Below are 17,874 nucleotides of genomic sequence, written 5' to 3' on the forward strand. Positions count from 1 at the left end.
CCAGAGTGAATGCTGGCATGTTCAACTCTGAACACTACAGGTGGTGAAACAGACTTAACTGTTAAAGATCAACCTTATATTATAAAAGTGCTTTCTCAGTCATTCTCTCTTCTAGTCACTACACTGAATTTGTGTAGCAACTTTATACATAAAAGAATAGGGAATTCCCCGGTGGTCCAGGGCTAAAGAATCTGCCTTCCAATGCAGGGGATGCGGCTTGATCCCTGGTCGGGGAACTAAGATCCCACATGCTGCAGGGTAACTAAGCCCACATGTCACAACTACTGAGCCCGCACGAGGCAACTAGAGAGAAGCCTGCGCACCTCAACGAAAGATCCTGAGTGCCGCGACTAAGACCTGAGGCAGCCAAAAATAAATAAATTAATTAATTAAAATAAATAAATAAAAAGAATAGAGAGAGCGTTTAAGTGTCTCTAGTGTAGACAAAATGTAAAGCTAGTCAGCAACTAAGTTAAAACTAGAATCTATGACTCCTGGGTTACCACTCCCCCTTTTGCCTTCACTCTGGCTTTGAAAAAAGCCAGTTATGGGATCCTTGGATGGTAAGGATAGAAGAAACCTTATGTAGTGTACTCTCCCACCCCATGCAGACAGCGTCTCCTTGTACACTTTCAGTGAAAACACACCACTTCCCACACTGAAACGCAGGCCATCCACTCTTGGAAATCCCTATTATTGGTCTTTATGTCATAAACAAACACAACTCTGACTCCCTGCCGTGTCCACTCATTGGTTCTGCAGTGGTTCAGTTTTACTCTGTTTTCCTGGGTACCTGCTACGTGCCAAGCACCCCACAGATAGACACTATTATTACATCTTTTTTGCAAACAAAGAAACTGGGACTTTGAGAGGTTAGAAAACTTACCCAAGGTCACAGCTGGGAAGAGGTAAGACCAGCTCTGCTGTTTTTAAATACAGTGCTGTCTGTGGCTTGCACTTAAGGAACACACAAATGAAAACGCATGCCTTCCTCCAGACAGAGCAAATAGGACCAGTTTTGCAGACATGGCTCCTTCTACACCACTCTCCTGTTTTACAAGTCAGTAAAAATGTTCAGGAGCTCCCAATCCAATGGACGAGGTTCATTAATAATACGTAAAAGTTTATAGTTTATACAGTATAATCTCATAAACATTTATTAGTATGCTAATAGAGAGTAATGGCCATGGGAGCATAAAATGAGATGGGGACTGAAGTGATGGAGCAAAAGACCTGTCAGAAAATCCGCGATATCATTTTTTCCAGCAACGGTATTACAGGGGTGATCTCCCGACAGATTCATTTCCCTGGTTGCACTTCTGGATGACCATGACAGAGTTGAAAGGATGCTGGGCTTGGGATCTATTGATCTGGGTTCTAGTACTGAATCTGTCCTTAAAGAAGGAAAGGGAATTGACCCTTACTGAAACCTACCCTGTGCCAATGCTCTACTAGGCACTTCCGCAGTGATTTCTCCAACTGTTCTACCTGGGTGAGCTCATGCAATTGCTTGGCACATTATGAATATTCAAACATATTTATTCAATTATGCTGAGTTGAAATCACTCCTCCCTCTGGGTTCAGTTTTCTCACTCTGTCTCTAAGATTCCAAGAAAGTCTTCCACCGTCTCTCCAGAATATATCAGGCAAGCGACAAAATTTAAATCATCCCACTTTTTTGAAATCAATGCAGGCCAGTTTAGTGCAAGAGACAAGACACCTGGAGTCTCGTCTGCCACTGCCCTCAGTGGCCACAGGCAAGTCACATTATGTAATGTGCTACAGTCGGTTTCCTCATCAGAATATAGAGATAATAAAGATGCCAAGACATGAGAAAGCCATGAACTATGTGGAAGTGTTTAGAAACACATATATGTGCATTTGGCTCTCTGCACAACACTTGAGCGAGTACCAACTATAAGCAAGCTCTCAGGCTGGGACACTGGGGACACAAACATGACTAAGACTGGATTTCTGTATTCAAGAAGTTCACAATGTGCATGTAATGGAGAATGAAGGGTAAGAAGTAATCCTTAAATAAAGTTGTAAATCAAGTTCTGTAGGAAGAGGAGAAACAATTCATTTCATTTGGATGGGATTTTTCAGAGAAAGTTTCATTAAAGAGAAGGATTACAGGGGCTTCCTTGGTGGCTCAGGGGTTGAGAATCCGCCTGCCAATGCAGGGGACACGGGTTCGAGCCCTGGCCTGGGAAGATCCCACATGCCGCGGAGCAACTAAGCCCACGTGCCACAACTACTGAGCCTGCGCTCTAGAGCCCACGAGCCACAACTACTGAGCCCGCATGCCGCAACCACTGAAGCCCACACGCCTAGAGCCCGTGCTCCACAACAAGAGAAGCCACCGCAATGAGAAGCCCGCGCACCGCAACGAAGAGTAGCCTCCGCTCGCCGCAGCTAGAGAAAAGCCCACGCGCAGCAATGAAGACCCAACGCAGCCAAAAATAAATAAATAAATTTATAAAGAGAAGGATTACATTTTTAACTTAGCCATGAAACATGAGCAGACAATTTCGCAGTTTGACTTTTTTTTTAACCTAACATTATGTTTACAATGCATTTAGAGTTTATTTTAACTGCTATACAGTATTTCATTTTATGAAACTACAGCATATTTTGATTTGCCTACTAAGAGACAATTAAAACTGTTACCATTTTGCACTATTAGGCTGACTATCCCTGTCCATGCCTCAGTCACTTTTGAGATCTTTCCCTATCGTAGACAATTACGAGTGGAATGACTGGTGTATATTCCTTACCAAGTATTGCCAAACGGCTCCCCAGAGGACATGGGCAGACTAATACAATTATGCAAAATATAAAATCACATAATGTTATGTATTATTTGTGGATACATTTGAATATAGTAAACGTGCATTGAGAATGATTATATACCAACTTCACCATGGTGCTTGCCTCCAGGGAAGGGAGAAGGAAAAGGACTTCTACAAATGCCAACCTCTCTTAAAGCTGGATGATGAGCATACGAGTTTCCGGTAAACAATTTCTGTACTTTTCTGGATGGAAATTTGAACTAGTTCATAATTAATCCCGTTTAAATTAGAAAACCTACATCAAGGATTGCAATGGGGAGGAGTAGGCTTTACAGGCTGAGGAAACGACGCCACCAGGAGCACAGAATAACGCAAGCATCGCGTGTCCCAGGAGTGGCCCCAGGTGAAGAACAAAGCATCGCTGTGACGGGCGTGAAGGATGCCGGGCTGGGAAAGACAATGAGAAAGGTCAGCGGGATCCAGCCACCCCAAGGTGTCTGGACTATGTTTGAAACCAACGAGAAACCACTGAAGCTAGCTGAGGCCCTTAGGCCCCTGGCATTACCCGGACAGCACCAAGGGCGCCCATCACCCACCCCTTCGTCCCTCCCCTCCTCACGCATCTCCGGACCTCTCGCGAGATGCTGCGGTCAGAACTAGAGGGCAGGGCGGGGAGGAGGCCGGGCCGCTGTCTCGGTGGCAACCTTTCGAGATGAGTCAGCTCACGGCTGCGAGCGTGGAAAATGCACATTGCCTCATGCACAGGTGTGAGAACTGGAGGAGCTGTGAGCCAGAGCCACCCTAAGCTCGATGAGAGTTCAAACAATCCCCAGAGCCAGCGAGAAGAAAATTGCCTCATAAAACTTCCCATTGATTTTAGTTCGATCCTTATAAACTCCCATGGGGCCAGATTGCTTTTAGCATGATTAATACCCCTGCCTTCCCCGAGGCGCGTTCCTTCTGCCTCCCTCCCTCCCCCTCTCTCTCTCTCTCTCTCTCTCCCTCTCTCTCTCTCTCTCTCTCTCTCTCTCACACACACACACACACACACACACACACACCACACCGCACACTCACAGCCTCTGGCACACACACTATCTGTCCCACGCGCCCAGACATCCTCTCCAGCGGGGACGTGAGCACACAGAGATGCAGTATCTCTGCCTGAGTGCTTCTCACACTCCTTCTACACAGGGTTAAATGTTTCCCTTGTCTGGGAACTTCGAGTCGGTTTCCTTTTGTAATGTGTTTTTCTCACTTATCTCAAATCTGGCTAGGCTTTGCCTTATGACCAAAATTTTCCCTTGAAAACACCCAGGCTTCACTTAACCCAGAGCGCTGGGCCCTCCATCAATCACGGGGCCCGATGACTGGTGGGTCGTCTCCACGAACCAAAACAAGCCACTCAGCAGCTTGTGCTTGGCCCAGCGGGACTCCCCAGGGTTCGGGGGCGGGAAGAAGACATCTCGGTGAGTCCGCCACGCAGCGGGGTGCAGACCTGGGGCCCGAGGCTAGAAGGGGCTTCTCAGACTTACACAGGAGCCCACAAAGCCCTCTCCTCTGTTCAGGGAAAGCTGGCAACCAGGGAGGGGCAGGTTACCCGGCACTCCCTGCAGCACCAAACAAACTCCAAATGAACTTACAAGCAGGAAATGGCTCCCGAGGATACAGTTTCCCAGCAGACGTCAGCCTTCAGGACTTGTTATTTGGGGGGGAGGGGGGCGGCGGGAATTAGTGTGTGTAATAAGAAGGGAAAACATCCGTAATCATTCTCTTTCAAAGGCACACAGCTTAGCACAGACATTAGCTCACATTTACTACCATCTGGGAAATCCACTTCTCAATCAAGGCATATTCACTGCCAGGTACCACAGGCTGCTGCTCCTCAAGACTTCTCCCTCCCTTGAGGCTCCCCATCCTCTCTTCCAATTCTTTGCCTTAAAACCTGCGAAAGAAGGAAGATTCCAGCTGGTAAGAGAGTACTTTGGAGAAGGCCAAGCTGTCCAGAAACCATATGGGGCCCCTTGAGCAGTAGAGACCAATGGCCAAGAAGAAGAGTCAGCAAGAGTTGGCTGGATGGAGTTGTGTAGAGAGGGAGTTCCATCCGCCCCACGGTGCTTTGGAAGACTCGTGACTCCAAGCTCCGTCTCAGGCTTCACCTACCCCTGGGATGGCCATGGCCTCTCCACCTCTTTCCAAACACCTGTGTCCTTAGTGACCTTCCCTTCTGCAGAGATCCTTTCTCCCCAGATGGAGTCGAGGGGATTTGAAAGCACAAACTTGATCTTATTCTTCCATCGTCCCCACAGCTCCAAGCACAGCTCCCAGCACATGGTAAATGCCTATTAAATTGTTTGATTGGTTGAAGTTCTTCAGAAAGGAGGTGTGTACAAAAAGATGGTCCTGGGATGTTTACTCTGTCTGGAAAGTTCCTATAAAGCACACAGTCCAGAGCGGGGTTGTGTCAGTGAGCTAATCCCCCATCGCAGTAGCTCAGATCCAAACATAGTGACCCAGGGTGGACCTTCTCTGTGCATCAGTGGTGCCCCTGGTTGATACCATGGAACATCTGTGGGTCTTTAATGCTCTATCTCTTTTGCAAAGCAGAGAGGTTAAGAGCAGGGGCAATGGGCATCAGGCTGCTTTCGGTTCAAATCCCAGCTTTACCTCCTACCAACTGAGTGACCTTGGGGCTCACCTACCTCATCGCTAAAATGGGGTTATGAAGAGTTTGTACCTCATAGGGTTGTTGTGAAATTAGGTGCCTTGTTACATTCAAATCTATATATGAATATGTATGTATATGTATATATATGAACAGTGGCTGGCATATTTATCTAACAATAAATATTTACCATATGCCAGGCACTACTGTAATTGCTAGAAATACAACAGGGAATAAAAACAACAGACAAAAAAAAAAAAAAATCCATGTCCTCATGAAGCTAATAGTCTAGCGGGGACGTCACCCTAAAGAAATATCAGTGACCCTCATAATTAGTTTATTTTTATTATTTCTGTAGCATCACCCTTTGTCTCCCCTACTGGCCTGTATCTCCAGGCCTGGCAAAGTTCCAGGCACACAATGGGTATTCAGTAACCAGCTTTTGAATAGACAATGACTAGATGAATCCATAATTGTAACACTGCCATAGTTATGTCAATTTCAAAATTACATTAGGCAACATGTATTGAGCCCTGATCTAGGGACTTAAACTAACTGAGGACTCAGGCCTCACAGCATACCTACAGGGCCAGTACTGTTATTATCCCCATTATACAGATGAGGAAACTGAGACAGACAGAAGTTAGAAATCTTGCTCAAGACCACCTAGCCAGAGTTCACACTCATTTGCCCATGCCGTCCTGCCTCTCAGTAGAACAGAATAGGCCAGGTTTTTTAAATGTGCAGTGGACACTCTTCCCATGACTGGGAGGAAATCAGCCAGCACTTGGACAATTGTAGCCACCTAACTCACCCACCTGGCCTTGGTCCCACCCCACTTGCACAAAGCAGCCAGAGATGATTACCGTAAGTGGCAGAGCTAATCTAGTCACGTGGTCACGTCCCTGCTTCAACACCCACCACCACCAGCACCACCACTACCACCCCTGTGAGTCCTTGTTGTCTTTAAAATGTTCTTCAGACTTTTTTTTAACTGTTATCCACAGTAAGAAATACATTTCACACGGTCACCCAGTACACACAAATGAAATAAAAGTTTCCCTAAACAGCACCTGGCCCTCTTTTGGCAATGTATCTTGTGCTGGGAATCTTCATTTCCTCTTCCAGATCCCCTCTACCCTCTCCACCCTGCCCTGCTCTGGCTTCAAAGTCCACCTCCACTACTTAGTGGCTTTGTGACCTTGGACAAGTTATTGAACCTCTCGAAGCCTCAATTTTCTTCCCTGGTAAAAATACGGACGATAATCATAACATCCAGCATAGAGGACAAAATGAAACTGTACATAAATTCTTAGCATATGCCAGCCTATAGCCACACTCCAAGAAATCTCAGCTAGAGTTATGATTATTTTGAGTAGACACAACCGTAAATGTGCATCAATTTTCATTAAGGTGCTATAGTGCCTGGCCCTGATTTAGTGAAGAGGCCTCAGACATAGGAAGTGTGCCCACAGTCTTGTAGCCACGTGATTAAAATGACTGTTTTAGAACAAAGACCACCACCACCACGTTGTTTAAGACAATTTTTAAAACAGATTCAGATCGATTGCCCTACAGATCTCAGTTGTCCCCAGTTGCTTGTTGGAAGACAACTTCTGAGCTGAAGAGTAGTTTCATCTCTGCTGGTGTCTCACTGTGCCCAGAGGCAGAAACTTTAGCCCGTGACAGTCCTAACAGACTCACCTAACCGCGTGTTTCGGGGTACTGGGGAGTGAGCCACCTATAACGCGGGTCTCCCGCGTGAGACTGTGCTCTTGCAGGAGCACAAGCAACGGCTTTTTATTCTCCAGAATTAGGGATTATTCCCAAAAGGCAGACACCCAAGTTAACAGCCAAGTTCTACAAGGGGCCAAGGCATTCTGTTAGGAAAGAAGAAAAATCCCAGGTTATAAGTCACTTGGAAGGCAGTTTAATTATAAAATGTGTGAAGCTGAGTTTTAAATGTGAAGGTTCATACGGACTGTTTCCTAGGACCCTTTGAAAAGTGTTAACTTGTTATCGTTATATGAAATTTATGAATGTACCCAGCCCAGGGCTATATATTATTTCCTAGGCTCTTCAATAATTCGCAGTTACAAGGAGCCGGTATTCCCTATTTAGACTTTCCAATACTGACATTAAATTCAAGGCAAAGGCCTTAGATGAAAACATTTATATCAATAGTCTGATCACCATAAAACTCTTCGAACTTTGGAAAGTGTTTAGCATCCTTAGATAATATTTAAACAACTGCCTTCTTACCATGCCCCTCCCTCCTACAGACCAACAACGTGAACTTTCTTGCTATCTATCCAACACATGCGCACACACAAACACAAACACACGCACACACACACACAATTCCATTTTGAAAAGATAATTACTGCAGATAGAAACTGCCTGGCGCAAGATGTGTTGGTGCAGAAGATTAGTCACTAAGTGTCCCGAAAAACTCCACCCCAACCGAAAACCAACTCGCTCCAGTCACAGTGGTGAGGATGGGATTACAGCCCTTGCTGCCGCTCACCCCCTCTCCACCTGTCACCCTGTGAGATCAACGGAAAGGGCCAGGAGAGGTTGGCAGATGGTACCAGAGGCCACCTTTCTATAAGCCCACATTCAAGTTTTCATTCTACAAATAGCCTGGGGGCAGGGCAGCAGGGGGGAATGGAGAATATGCACCAAAGATGAATAGAAGCCTCAACCTTGTCACCAAGCAGTAAGGGACACAGTTGATAAATCATCAACTGCCAAGAGTGTGGTGACTGTTGTATCAGAAGTCTGAGCAGCCTCAATATGCCAGCCTGGGAGAGCTGGACCCAGTGGTGTGCTGGTCAGTGTTTAACAACCAGCTGTCCAGGGGAGAAGCCCTAATTTGTAGCTCTTGCCAATTTCCATGGTGTAAATACTCCCACAATGACCAATTTCATGCTACCTACATGATGTCACAGAACAGAGAGTTGGGCAGAGATGCACAGTGACACCCCAGTATGTAGTACCTCCACCATACAGGTCCAATAGGCGTAATAACCTCAAGACTCTAGATCTTAATAAACGTGAGCTGCACAGTCTCTCAGATTTCTGTGGCGCACGGTAAAATGTAATAAAATAATTTGGAAGCAATGAAATTTGAGTATTTATTAACTCTGTTTTAAGTATCATATATTCTATTGCAAATTGAGATTAATTTAGGTTTTAATGGTGGTTGTGTTTAACAGCCAGCTCACAAAATTCCTGCAGCTTTTAACAATTGGCCTTTATGGGTGGTTGCACCCTACTCCAGCGCACCGCTGGATGGACCTCACTTGGACGGAGAGCTGAGTAGGGCTCCGGTGCCAGGGCAGGGGTACAAAGAGGCCAGATGTGAGCCGAGAGCTTACCTGAAGCCATCTGGAGTGCAAGAGCTAGGGATGCAGGCCAAGCCAACATTTACAGGGAGCTGAAGGCCAGACACAGAGGAGACAAAGTACTGAGAGCAGACCAAAAGAGCCAGGGGCCAACTCCACAAAGAAAATTCAGCAGAGAGTTGATATGGGGCCAAGCCTCGGTCGAACAGAGAACAAAGAGAACAGGTCGGGAAGAAGTGAGGCGGTTTTTGGAATGCACCATGGAAATCTGAGTGATTGCGCAGCTCACATTTATTAATGAATACCCTTGATCATTGTTCATGAGCACTTAATAATCATTATGGAGCACTTAACATAGACGCGGGCTGTTGTAAGTGCGTCACATGTTTTATCCCACTACTGATAGCCCCATTTTACAGATGGGACAGACAGCCGAACTCCAGAGCCTGTGGTGGCCCTAGCTTTGCGATGCAGGCACGTGTGTGTGCTGGGCTGGTTTAAAATGCTCTACAGAAAACAAGCAGTATGTGAAGAAATACTCCAAAGTGGAATAGATACTTGTTTCCCAGCCTGTGTTCAAATAGTTGGTCCAAAATAATATCTGTGTTCAGAGGTATCACCACAGGTTGCCTTGGGGGAGGGAGAGGGTTAAGTTAAGCAGCAGTTGATCTTGCCTTTCGGTGAACCAGTTGCCTGTGAGCACTCTGAGGAAAATACAAATGTAGTCGCTGCCCTCCTGAAGCTCCAGTTTTCACTCCTTCACCCCCACGCTCAACACCTTGGATTTGACGCCACGAGCAGTCCTCGCTTCCCAAGTCTCCTCTCTCCAAACACAACTTTGGTGCCTCTTGCTCTAAGGCCAGTGCGTGCAAGTCAGCCCAACCCATGCCCAGCACCAGACCCCAGCCCAGCCTGCAGACCAGCCTGGGCAGAGCCCTGGGTCCTTGCCCCAGACCGGAGATTCTAGCCCGAGAGCATCTTGAGATTGTAGAGAAATTTTTCCCAGAGGACCTAGCACAGTGCCTGGGATCATAAATAGGTGCTGAACTGAACCTCAAGGCCTCCAGAGCAGAGGCAAGGAATTACCACCGTTCCATATTTATTAGGCCTTCTCATTTTATGAGTCACTGCATGGGACACAGGCCAACTGCTCCTCTTCCCTTAGGAAGTGGCCTTCTAACTCAGAATGACACAGTATTGCACATTCCCCGCTGGGAACCACAGAGACCTCACAAATGTCTCAGGCTGGCTGGAAGCTTTATTCTGAGTCCCAAGTAGTGTTTTCTCTGCTTTTGTCTTTGACCAGCTGGGGCACGTGAGGAAGAGCTATCAGGAAGGGCCAGGATCGTGGCTTCGGGAAATCATGGCTTCGGGAAAGTTTGGGATTAGGTCTCACCCACCGACCTGGGAAAGTCTTTATGAATTCATTTTCCTCTCACCCTCAGTGATGTTCCATTGGCTAACTCAGACAAAGGGAGAGGTCTGTTTTCAATTAGGCTTCTCAAAAAAGTGTTTTTAAATAGCCCGTAAAAATAATCCGATAGAGGCCATAGAGGTGTGAGGTGTCATCATCATCTTGTTGGGAAAACATCACTCAGAATGCACCCCAAAGCGAGAGGGGAACGTTGTGACATTTCAAATTTTTAATTTGTGAAGTGAACCTGCAGGATTAGTTGTCCCCCTTTGTGCCAGCTTTAACGTGTCCTCCACTAGGGAAATCCGAGGCTTTGGATGATTAGCCTGGTTGGATCACGTTACCCTGTTTGGCTCTGCAGAAATCACACTTTTCATTTTGCCTTTAATCCTAACAGTCACCAGGAAGGTTAGCCCCAAACACAAATGATACATTGTGGTCTTACTTTCAAACAATTATCAACTCATAAATCTTGGTCAGACGGTAATGAGAGTGCGAGAAATAATTGAATTCAGTCCAGACTAACAGGGTTGGAGGGAGGAGAAACTAAAGGGAGGTGAAAGACAGAGGGAGGGGGTCCAGGGCTCGGGAGCCAGAAAGTCTCTGTTGACTCCTGTTTGTTCTTGTTGAATCGCTGCATTTAGAGGCTCGGATGGATATGAGTAAGGCCATTAAAAATGGTGATGGTCCAGCAGGAGCTCGGAAAATAGAGGGTAAAATCTAAATAAGATTGATACTGGCTTTAAAGGTAGCCAGTAAAAGGGAGAATGGAAAAGGAGCCAGGGACTGGGGGGCTGAGAGTCTCAGTTCAGCAAATTTCCACACTGTGTGGCCCTGGGAGAACCTTTTGACTTCTCGGTGTTGGGAATGGGGCTGCCCGTCCCTCTTACATCATAAGAGTATCATAAGGATCACATGAGATAATACATTGAAACATGTAAACAAATCCTCAAAAGAGACCATATTCTTAAGCCATGTTAACTCCATTTAATTAGTCAACAGTGATTTGGAGACAATCCTATTGGCTCTATATTCCAAACACATCTAGAACTTATCTACTTCTTACCAGCTCCACTGCTGCCATCTGGGTCCAATCCAGCATCTGCTTTTCCCTGGATTATTAGAAGAGTCCTCAATAATCTCTCTTTCCATGAGTGCCCCCTCCTCCAAAACTCATTCTTTATCCACCATCTAGTCATGACCCTTTCAAATATGTCATGTTACTCTTCTGATCAAAACCCTCCAACGATTCTCCCTTCCACATAAGTGTCTTGGTGGTAAAGGAGAGGAAACTTTGCACCACGGTGCCTTCCTAACCAACCTGGCTTGCACCCCTGAGAATCTGCTACAAATACCTCCTAAGCTGGCAGCCCCCATAACAGAAAGGGAAGGAATCAAATTCAGCTTGAACTAACCAGCATTTTTGTTTTCAGCACCAAGCATTGCCAATTAACACGTCTTACTCAGTTATGGCACTTTATAGTGTTTTTCCATATACAGTTTTATTTCATTCTTATCCCAACAGGGTAGGTGTTTTTGTTATCTTTTTACCATCGACAAAGAAGCAGATTACATAGTGAATCTTTGGCAGAGCCATGTCTCTTACACCTTCTTTCAGTTGTAAGTGAATTTAGCTTAGCTGGTATGAACAATGACAACAGATGCTCCCTGCCTGATGTCCTGCACTTCAGAATTTTGCTGCCATGATGCCTGTCTGTCTTGCTTCCTCTGTCTCCCAATTAAAGTGAAGGCGATCAGAGTGCAATGACCATGTCAGACCTCCAAGGGGCTTGCCGGCTTCTTGGCATGAGGTTGTTTTGCAATAGTAACAGAGGCTAGAGTATGAAGTCAATAAACAAACAACCCAGTAATTATAAGCCTTATGAAGAAAGAAACCAAAGGGATGCTGAGAAAGAGAGTAGTTTTGATGAGGGTGATCTACTTTGGATAGGGTAGCCAGGGAAGTGTTCCCATTTAAACTGAGAACTAGTGGATGACTAGCTGCTCCCTGGTGAAAGACCTTGGCAGGACAGAGGTAACTAGTAGCTCCCTGAAAGCTTACCATGTGTAGGAGCAAAGATTGTGGGCATCCCGAGAACAGGACTTCTGTAAAAGAAAATGGGTAGGGCGGTGGGAGTGGAACCACACATGCTCAGTTTTTCCTTTCATTCAAGGAAAATTTATTGAGCATCTACTATGTGCCAGGCGGCATGAGAGCTACGAACAAAATTCATGGAGCATGTATTCTAATGGAAGAGACATAGATGATTTTTAAAATAATGTATTAGATACTGAGAAGTGCCACAAATATAAACTAAAAAGGATAAAAAGGGGATAGAGAATGATAGAAGTCGGGGTAGGGAGAAAGTTTGACAATTAGGTAGGGTCAGGGTAGCCACACTCAGGAAGGGACATTCCTATAGAGACCCGAATGAAGGGAAGGAATAAATAAAATCTGGGGAGAGAAGAGCATTAGAAAATATATTAGCAGAGCAGCAGCAACAAATGCAAAGGCTCTGGCACAAAACTGTCTTGCCATGTTCAAGAAGAATTCAAGGAATAGTAAGCAGCTCAGTGAGGCTGGAGAGGGTGGGCAGGGGAGGAATAGAAGGCAAAGAGAGGGGAGGTGTTGCCATGAGCAAGATCACGAAGGGCCTTATCCCTTCATTGGGACTTTGGATCTGACTTTGTGCACTGAAAAGCCATTGCCTGCTTTTGATCAAGGGAGTAGCATGACCTGATTTATGTTTTAAAATATCATCCTGGCTGCTGTGTGGTGAATGGCTTGTCAGAGACAAGAGTAGGAGTCAGGAGAGAGGCAACAATGGAGGTGGTCCAGGTGAGGGGTGATGGCGAGAGAGACTACAGACTCAGGTAAGAGTGGAGGTGCAAAGAGGTGGACAGGTGTGGGATGTTTCGGGAGAAAGCGGTCACAAACTTGTGTGTGACTGAAGTGGGTGACGAGAAAGAGAGAGGAATCAAGGGCCCTATTAGGTCTGGGCCTGAACAATGGGGTAGATGGCAGTGCCATTTCCTTAGATAGGAAACCAGCAGAGGCCCAGGCTGTGGAGGACAATGTGTGAAGTTTGGTGGCTAGAAGGGAGTCGAGTGAGATGGGTGTGCTCCCTTCCTTCTCTTGGTGTCTCCAATCAGGTCAGTCTTTAGGAAGGAGGACAAGAGATGCAGATCCCATACTTTCTCCTCCTAGAGAGATGAGGAGAAATTTCATCATAGGCATGTAAGAAAATGCTTACAAATGCTCACCCTAAAATTATATTTTGTTTTCAGTTTAATTTACCTGGGGAAAGGAGTAGAAAGAAAGAAAGGGTAAAGAAGAGACAGAGAAACATGTAAATAACTAATACAATCCAAACTGTTGTAAAGTGCTAGAAGGATCCTTGGATTATTTATGTCTGTATCCCAACACCTGTTACTGTGTCTGGCACAAAAACATTTGTTGAATTGAATTGTCATACAAAGTATGAATGAAGAATAAAAGATAATTCTGCATGGGGGGATCAAAGAATTCTTGGAAGAGGATTTAAAGTCTTAATTTGGAATTTTCTCTAAGTCTGTTGTTTCAATTGATAGCATTACTCAAACACAGAGTAATATTATGGTCCTGGTACTATGAAGACCTACTTCAGCAAGTCAAGGCTCTGCCCAAAGATCTTGAAGTCTGAGAGTGTATCAGCCCAGAATAAGTTGAGACCTCAGACAAAGTTTATAAAAATTAGTACCACAGTAGAAAGTGATTAAGTACACAGATAATAGGTTTCTGTCTCCTCCACCAGTTTACTTGCTGTGTGTCCTTCAGTTTCTTCATCTGCATAACAGAAATTTTAATAGTAACCATCTCAAAAACTTGTACATATTAAGTGTGTTAATATGCATAATATACATAGAGTAAATGCCAGGCACATGGAAGAAATATACTACTACCACTCCTATGCTGCTACTAGTAGTAACTCGTATTACTACTCGTACTAGTAAGTACTACTAGTCCTACTGCAACAGCAGGTCTAACAAACTTAAGAGTCATGTAATTTAATCTATTCCAAGATGCACATTCTTGAAAATGATTTCTTAAAACAGGAGTGTATAAAGGATTAATATTAAGAATAAATAGTAAATAGGAAGATATAAGCCAATAATTAAGTATTCTTTTCCATTAAAGCTATTTTTAAAATCAAAAAAAGCAAGCGTACTTTTTTTTTCTTCTAGTATCCATGAACACTGAAGATTCCCTCTAATCTATTTGACTGAACAGTGTGGTTTTTTAATGGTATCCAATACGGAAGTTTTCAGAATAAAAATATGGCTTTATAAAATTAATACCTTATGGATAATAACAATTATTGGTGAGGATGTGGAGAAATTGGAGCCCTCATACATTGCCAATGGGAATGTAAAATGGTACAGCTGCTTTGGAAAACAGCTTGACAGTTCCTCAAAAATTAGCATAGAGTTCCATATGACCCAGCAATTCTACTTCTAAGTATATATCCAAGAAAAATTAAAACATATATTCATATAAAAATTTATGCATGAGTGTTGTTGCAGTATTATTCATAATAGCCAAAAAGTGGAAACAACCCAAATGTCTATCAGCCATGAATGGTAAACAAAGGTGGTATATCCACATTAAAGAATGTTATTTGGCCATAAAAAGAAATGAAGTACTGGTATTTCCTGCATCTTGGGTGAACCTTGAAAACATTAAGTGAAGGAAACTCGTCACAGAAGGCCACATCTTGTCTGACTCCATTTACACAAAAAGTCCAGAACAGAAAAACCCACAGAGACAGAAAGTAGATTAGTGATAACCAGAGGGTAGGAATGGGAAGTGAGTGACTTCTAATGGTTACAGGGTTTCTTTTGGGGGATGATGAAAATGTTCTGCAATTAGATAATAGTGATAGTTGCCCAACTTTGTGAATATACTAAAAACCACTGAATTACATACTTTAAAAGGTTGAATTTTATGTTATGTGAATTAAATCTCAAAAAATTAATAGATTAGAGTTGTTTTGCAAGTCTGTATTTGAAAAATTTTTTTGATGTAATTATCTAGGATGTAAGGCTGTGGGGTTATTTAATGAGATAATATATGTAAAGCACCTGACACAAGGAAGATGCTCAGTAAACCTGTAGTGATTCTATCATTCTGAATGAGGACAGGGTCATAGATTCAGAAGTTACGTGGGCCACCAGGCTCCATACCACTCCAAGGACTTGGCCCATAAGGTCCACCCAGCTGGTGATGGGAGTCAGAATCACACCGTGGGGAGAACTGGGACGAGGGGTTGAGGAGTTGGTCTGACTTGGGCTTTGCCACTAACTTAGTCTGTGACCTGAGTCTGTGACCTCATTGCTGTGTCTCAGTTTCCCATACGTTAGTTTGAAAATGACAGTTTGAAAAAATCTTTTCTCCTACCTCTCAGGATTATGATAAGCATCAAGTGAAATCAAGTATCTGAATTGACTTTGCAAGGTTGACGTAGGGACTTATTAACTACAAACGAAATATCTCCTTGATGGAAAAGGGACCTTACAGAATGATGGCTAACATTTTGTAGAGGGCTTGCTCTGTGCCCAGCACTGTTGTAAGGGCTTTTCCAGGAATTAATTAACTCACCTAATCCCTACAACAATCTTTTGAAGCCTGAACTATTATTATCTCTGTTTTTCAAATGAGGAACTGAGGACAAGGAGATTAAGTAATTTCCCAAGGTCATGCAACTAGAAAGAGGCAGAGCTGGGACTCAGACCTAAGATCCCTGGCACCAGAGCTGGCACTCTCCACCTCTAGCCGTGTTCAGTGTATCCCCATTTTATAGATGAGGAGACGCATGAGACCATACACATAAGACAGTGGGAGGCAACTGATACGGAGCAGGAGCTCACCACGTGCCAAGCCATTCCTCATGCTTCCCATATGCTCTCTTACAGCTCGTGGTAATCCCATGAGGCAGGTACCATACCCATGTTACTGTTGGTAAAACTCAAAGCACTTAATTAACATAATTAACTTGCCGAAAGTGACCAGCTTAGTAAGTCATAAAGCTAGGATTTCAGCTCAGTCCTTTCTGATACCAGAAGCCCTGCTCCTTCAATATGCCATGCCTGGGTAAAATTTACCCTGATGCCAAGAATAATTTACACACAGCATAATGATGTGGTACACTTCTGCCAATGGGTTCAAAGTTTCTTCTGGATATTAAAGGGGCAGCGCATTTTTTGCCTCTCAGACCAGACATGCTGATACACCAGCAAATACTTTTTTTAGCCACTGAGCAGGGATAGGCCTATGCCATGATGAGTTACACATCACAGAAAGACAAAACCCTTAATGACAATGCTGGCAGAGTCAGCCCTGGCGGAAGTAGGAGCAGGTGGTGCTGAAATAAAAGAGTAACTGGAATGCAGGGGAAATTTTGGCATACTTCATTTGGACTGATAGGCAATCTTTGGTTCACTCCCATGGAAATCACTTGGGGATAACCTAGCAGTTATTAAACACACGAGGCTTGTGGAAAGACCCATTCATTACTGAGTCCCTTCATCAGAGCTCCTGCTTAGCAAAATGTCAACATCACAGAGCCTGATTTAAGCCTAACACAAGAGGCCACAGTAAATCCTGTCACTTAGCAAAAAGCAAGAGAAGACAGACCCTTCAGAGAGATATAGCGGGGCTGAGGGTGCGGCATGCAGGTGCCCGGAAATATCTAAATATGGAAAATTGACTGAAGTGACTTAGTTACTCGTATTTTCCAGAAATGAAGGCTTCCTGTAATGAAACTGCAAACCTTAGGCCCTGTAGTGGGAGCCACATGGCCATGATGCTACTCCCCGAGCATGCCCTGAATCTCCTGGGCCTCTCCTTTGGTCCCCTTGTCACACCACACTTATGCAAAATCTGCTGGGGACACTGAAAAACAGGTTATAGCCTCAGAAGTCTTGCCCATATCAGTCAATGGCAGCCCTGCCGTTCCCCTGCACGGGCCATAAACCTGGGAGCCACCCTTGTCTCCTCTTTTTCTCACCGTCCACATCCAATACAGCAAGAAATTCTATTACTTCTGCCTCCTAAATATGCCCCCAATCCAACCACTTCCCCCACTTTCACCCCATCCAAGCTGCCATCATCTCTCACCTGAATTAGGCAACAGCCTCCTAACTAGTCTCCTTGCTTTCGTTCCTGCCACTCTACAGTTGTTTCTCAACACTACAGTTGGCACGATCCTATTAAAACCTTAATCAGATTATGTTGTGTCTGTGTTTAAATCTTCCAGTGACTCTCCATCTCAATAAAAGTGCAAGGTCAGGTCCTTACACTGGCCCATGTTGCCCCTCATGGTGTGCCCTTCGTTACCTTCCTTACCATGGATCTTCACGCCCCTCCCCCCACCCTCTCTGTACCCACTCCCCTGGTTCCTCAGTATTCCTCAGATGACCCAGAGGCAGTGGGCCACAGAAGCAGAGCCCACCAGGGCTCTGAATGGACAAAGCATCTGATGCACCTCCAGGAAGTCCAATCTAATGGGTGGGACACGATTTGTCTGGAGTAGATGTAGAATGAGAATATGGGGCATTTGGAGAGAGCAGGGGAATTGAGCACAAGTTCAAGTCTCAGCAAGCCTGAGTAGGCAGCAC

The sequence above is a fragment of the Balaenoptera acutorostrata genome, chromosome 1 (assembly GCF_949987535.1).
Source record: "Balaenoptera acutorostrata chromosome 1, mBalAcu1.1, whole genome shotgun sequence".
Taxonomy (NCBI): domain Eukaryota; kingdom Metazoa; phylum Chordata; class Mammalia; order Artiodactyla; family Balaenopteridae; genus Balaenoptera; species Balaenoptera acutorostrata.